A 6,092-nucleotide genomic window follows, 5' to 3' on the forward strand; every position below is an offset into this window, starting at 1 on the left:
AAGAGTTCATTCAATCCGGATTATTAGGGCTACAATCCTATACACAGCCCTGAATTCAACGGGAGTGACTTAACAGGGCCTCTAGGGAAGGCACGCCACCCTATGATGCAGTTATGTAATTGTATGCTCTGGATCTATAGGTTTTCATCTTAGAGGATGTCTATTGCTTTGCTTTTTTCAGAAAAGGTAAATTAACCCTGATGAGGGGTGGGGCTCTTCCTGTCCATTCGGCTGTGCCGAGTGATTTCTGCTCCCAAGTCCTGCCTTGGCTGCAGCACTGAGGTGGCCGTTCACCACGGGGCAGGGGGTTATTCCGCATTTTTGGAGTCGGAATAGGCTCGTGTGATCTTTCGGGCGGCTAACGGTTCTTCCGTGAACTTCTAAGCCAAACTTAAAGGCGCCCGATGGAGGGGAAGCCCACCTCTGCTAACACGGGGAATTGTGTTGGGCCTCGGGACTCTCGGTGGCTTTTTCTTACCACAGACGCACGAGGCTGCCCCTCTGAATTGGCATCTCCGGCGTCTCCTCACCCCACCTGTGAGACAGGTGAGGTGGGGCGACGTCCCGGGGCCTGACCTAGAGCTTCCTCCACCGCCAGATCGAGTACCCACCACCAGGCGCATCCCGCCCCTCCCAGCCACACCCGAACCCAAGTGCAAAGGCGTGGCAAGACCTCGCCTGCCCGACTAAGGCGCAACTGTGATGCATCTGGTGGCAACAGCCTGGCATTTCCATCATTCAGTCTGCGCACCACTGATATTATTAGCATAGCCTATGGATTGGCAGGAGGGAAGCAAATGCAGGCATGCAGAGCAAATGCATGCAAAGCAAATAATAGAATCGTAGAGCTGGAAGGGACTCTGAAGATCATCTAGTCCAACCCCCTGCAATGCAGGAACCATATACTCAGCTACTGAGCTAAGACCCTTCCCAATAATAATAATCTTAATAATTTTTTATTTGTACCCCGCCCATCTGGCTGGGCCTCCCCAGCCACTCTGGGCAACCTCCAACAAAGATTAAAAATACATTAAAATGTCACACATTAAAGACTTCCCAATACGCTCTCGCGCTCTCTCTCTCTCTGGTAAGTTGTTTTGATTTCAGTGAGGTTTTCTTGTCCCCCGCACCACAATTTGAAGATACAAAACAAGGGGAGGGACTATTTATTTATTTATTTATTTATTTATTGTATTTAATCCTACTGTTCCTCCTGGGAGCTTAAACACATATCTTCCGCACCTCAATCTCATCCTCACAGCAACTTTGTGGGGGATGTCAGGCTGAGAGAGAACAGCTAGCTCAGGGTCGCCCAATTAGTTTCACGGAGCAATAGGGATTTGAACTTGCATCTCCCTGGTTCTCACCTGACTAGGCCACCTGACGGCTGCTGCTGCTGCTGCAGAGAATCGACTATCGTTATAATGAACCCCGATGCTGAGAGGGGAACGGGCAAGGATCCCCCTCACTCAGGTGACCTTTACCCTGAGTTTGCAACACTGAGATCTGGACCTGTTCTGGCTCCACAAGGTATCCTTTCGGTCTGCATCCCTTCTCCCCCGTCGGGGGGGTGGAATCCAGAACGGCTCGTTTCGTGCCTTTTTTACTCAAGCGGCACCGAGAGGAGACTGGCAGGTGACACTGAGCCACGACAGACATAACATCGCGCAGACAAACGTCTCGCGTGACGCGCGTTCCGGTGGAGCCAGACAGTGCAGGCATTCGGCAACCAAATTGCGCGGATGCATGTACGAACTGGCCCCCCGACTATCGAATCGCTGGCTGGATCCAGCCAGCTCGAGGGATTCACTGCCACAAGATGCGAGGGTGGTGGTCTCTAGCACCGACGTCCTTGAAACGGGGCGAGGCATTTGTGGGGAAGGGAAGGGCGCGACGGGGACTCTTGGTCTGCCCCAACAGCCAGCAGGCCTGGGCTTCCCTCAGCCCTTCCAAAGGCTTCCTCGGAAGCCCTTTCTCCCCCCCGGAGCCCCCCAAGCTGCTTAGGGTCCTGCCCTGGCGGAAGTTGCAAGGACCCACGTCGCTCTGCCCTGGGATCGGAATCTCTTTCGAGATCGTCCGGAGCCAAAACGAAAGTTTCCATAAGAAAAGGAAAAGCAGAGAAGCTTCTTCGAGGACATAGAGCCGCAGCTTCCCACCCACGCATCCCACCCCCCTCCCACACACTTTATAATCCCCCCCCCTTTTTTTTTTGCAGGGACAAATTCTCCTTGTCTCCCGCTAATGTCTCCTCCGCTGGCTAATGAGCTCGGCGTTGTACAGTAAATTTGCTGAGGAATCAAAAAGTATTTAAAAAGGGGTTGCGGCGCGGCCTTAATGAGGAAGGTAAGGATTTATGGCCTTTTCTGCTGCCGTCTTCCCAAATAAAAACGACGGGATGGGTGGGGGGGGGGAATGAAGGATAAAGTCCATTCAACATACTTCTAACTTAAGCTGCCTTTGCTGGGTGGGGGGTGAGAGAGAGAGAGAGAGAGAGAGAGAGAGAGAGAGAAATCCTCCTCCGGGACTGGAAGTGTGAGAGAGGGGAGTATAGAGACACGCAGGAACTGGGAGTGAAAAAACGCCATTTGGTTCGGAGCAGATGGCTGGCTAGGGGGTTGATCGCGTCTAAAGGCGTGTCATCCCCCTTCAGCTCGAATCCCTGAGGGCTCCCCTTGTCTTCAAAATCAATGAAAATTAAAGCGCAGAGAAAGGATGAATGGTTAGACCTCGAGTCCCTCCTTTGTTCGGCCCAGCTACTGGTGGGCAGGAGTTAAACTACAACAGCCTCCTATAGAAACACTTAAGTTAAACAGTCTCCCCGTTAGCACAGCAGCATCTGAAAGAGAAGGGGGGGGGGAGGACACACAAGCAAGGAATCGGGGCGGGGGGGGAGAGAGAGGAGGAGGAGGAGGAGGGGGAGGAGGAGGAGGAGGAGGGGAGAGTCAAGAAAAGGAACTTTCTGCTTGATTTCCCCGATACAGAATCGCGTGGCATAAATTAAGTTGGAAGAGAATAAGCGCTTTGGGCAGGATTCTGACGGATTTTACGACGCCTTTCAGTTCCGCTTTGCGGGCCTAATCGGGAAATCTGCGCCGCGTCAGTTTAACAAATCCTTGAGAGCGAAGGGAGGGTGGTTAAAAAGATTCGGAGAGACTTTGGGGGTTCTTTGGGGAAGGGTGGGGGAATCCAGGGGAAAGGGAAGGGTTTCAGCCCCTGCGCGTGTTTAACTTTTGATTCCTACTCGTTCCAAAACCGGAATGTAAATGAGCGAAATCCCCCCCTCCCCACTCGCCTTTCCAAGCTGAATCTACAGTGGATCCTAAATCTGCAAATCCAGCAAAGGGAGAATTCCATCACCCGCTCTTTCTCTCCCTCCTCCCTCCCTCACAATGTTGGCAAATGCCTTAGAAAAAAACTACGGGGAGCTTCTCTTGCGCAAGACATGAATGGGAATGAGGCTTGAGAAGTCTTTAAAAAAAATAAATAGATTGCACTCCAGCCTGACTGATAGTTGGCAAGAGAATGCATTGGTTACACAGCTCAAGCTGGTGGTGATATATACACATACACATTGTACTTCATCTCATTTGTGGTTCCCAAAGAAAGTGCAATACAGAGGAATGGGGGAAGGCAGGGCGTTATGGAACAGCATCTTACTGTCCTCTTGTCCACACCTGTCCATTCCTCTTGGTTGCTGTCCCAAGAGATAACTGCTGCAATGACTTCTGGAAATCTATAAGCTTCCTGGAAGCAAAAAGCTACAGCATCATTACTGCAATTTTTTTCCAGTTTGTGGGACTGGGCCGAAGGAGAGAGGAGCTCTCGCATGTGCAAACCAACCAGATCCAGAATAAACAGTACAAAACCATAATGTGTGTGATGAATATACATCTGGAGAAAGATGCATCTAAACGTCACTCTGGATTTAAATGGGAGCATGCAGGTTTTTCAACCAATTGTTTCAAAATGATATGTCGTCATCATCTCCCTCCTCCCCTTAAACTGCCCAGGTGTGCCAGTTCTAAACAGGTCATGGTGAAACAAAATCCACTGCACTCAGTGAGATTGTTTCCACTACTGCACTTAAGAATACATACACTGCAAAAAGAAAAGAAAAAGCCTTGTGTGTCTCCGTAGCTGAGGATTTGCTGCCTGTGTCTGTGAAAACTTGCACACACCTTGTGTGACTCGTTCAATTATTTACTGCATTCAGGTTTCGTGCTCCAGCAGCTGTGCTTATGCTTCACACTAGTATTCCCTTTCATGTTAGTTCTCCGTTGGTTAGCTTGTCTTGTCTTGCGGGATACCTCAGCACCACCAGGTTCAAATTCCTGCTGAAATATAAAGATGGCCGAATAGCCTTGAGTCTGTTATGAGCTTAGTCTAACGAAGTGAGATGAGCGCCGCAACCCCAGAGTCTGACGGTCCCTTTACCTTTAACCTATCTCTTAAGGTTGTTGGGAAGGGGGAAGGAATCCCACCTATATCACCCTTAAGTCCCTTGGGAAAAGAGTGGGATAGAAATGTATCTGCTCACCAACCTCTCAGTCAACTTAAATCTCCAACAAAACACACAATCTCCTTCTTGTCTGCCTTTTTGTCAGTATCCAATGTCAGCTGTGGATCGCTCTTCTTTTCCTGAAGCATACGAGGCAACCAGAATCTGGAGAGAAAGATAGAAAAAATACACTTAAAGTATCTTAGCAAGGGGGACAATTATCCACTCACTCTAGAATAATCAATGGCTTAAAATTCCAAGGAGATCAGCTGAATTGAACCTTAGGAAAAACCTACCTAGGAAGAAGGAAGGAAGAATCTCTTGGAAGGGTATGAAAGGTGAAATCTCTCTCTCTCTATCTCCCTCAATGACTTCTTGTGAATTTCCAGAAGGCATCTCTTGGAATGCTGCACTGGACGGCTGTTGTCTGATCTAGCAAGACAACATTGGCTGTAGCTCAGCTTCTGCTCCAGGCTCACTCACTAGTATCTCCAGGTAGGATCTGGGAGGTCCCCTTTCTGAAACCTGCTGCCAGTCGGTGTAGAAAAGTTCTCCAGCAGGAATTCCTGACATGGCTGACTAAGCATGTTGAGGGTTTAAATAAAGGCAAAGTCAGCTTAGAGTAAGAGGACTCTGCAAAGTTGACTTATACCAAGTCTGGTCTGGTACCATCTTCTGGCAGGGCTGACAATGACGCTCAAGCAGGCCCATGCCAGCCAGGACACCTGAGACCAAAGCCAGGACCTTCTGCTTACAAAGGATGTGCTCTGCCACTGAGCCAGGCTGCCTCTCTAATGTGTGAATCAATGCAAGAAAGGACCAAATCTGTTGCTACTTTGCAGGGAAGAACTGTGTGTTTAGGGGCCAATATCTGTTGCAGAATCAATACTGGCCTACTATATTCAGTTGGAAGTCTCCAGGTTTAATGGCAATGTCAACGGCTTGGAATGACAGACTCATCTTCTTCAATGCACATTCAAATAGTGATTTTCTTTTAATGGACCTTCACCAGCAACTTGAAGAAGTGTTTTAGATTGTGTGCTTCCCCCCTCCTTTCGTGCCCCCTCTCCCACTTCCCTCCATGATAAAATAATTTCTGATCAAGACATCTGCTTCAATGAAAGTCACATTTCCTCCTGCAAAAACACGCTTCCAAAGTGGCCATAAAGAAGAATGAGCAAGCCACACCTACAGGGCACTCATTGTGGCCCAATACTCTCCCTTGCCCACCAGCTTAAGCAACCCCCTGAAAAGCTCTGTTGCAATTCAAATGACATTTACACAGACAGTTACACCTTGCATCCCAATGAAGCACACCAGGCTAGCCTTTGCTGTTTGCTTGTTTACAGAGGTGTTTTGTAACAAGGCCCAAACCAAGGAAGGTGGGGAGAGTGGAGTGTGTGTGGGGGGGGAGTCGCCTTCTCTGTCTCCTCGGCCCCCCTCCCTTTCCTCATCAAGTCGAAATTAGTCACCTTCAAACTTTGTGTGTTCAAATCCTAGGCTTCTACCATCAGGAAGCAAGGGAGACTAATAAGACTTGCTCTATCAGCGGCAGCAGCAGCATCCCCTGTGTGTGTGTGTGTTAACCAACACA

The sequence above is a fragment of the Podarcis tiliguerta genome (assembly GCF_965153285.1).
Source record: "Podarcis tiliguerta genome assembly, chromosome: 3".
Taxonomy (NCBI): domain Eukaryota; kingdom Metazoa; phylum Chordata; class Lepidosauria; order Squamata; family Lacertidae; genus Podarcis; species Podarcis tiliguerta.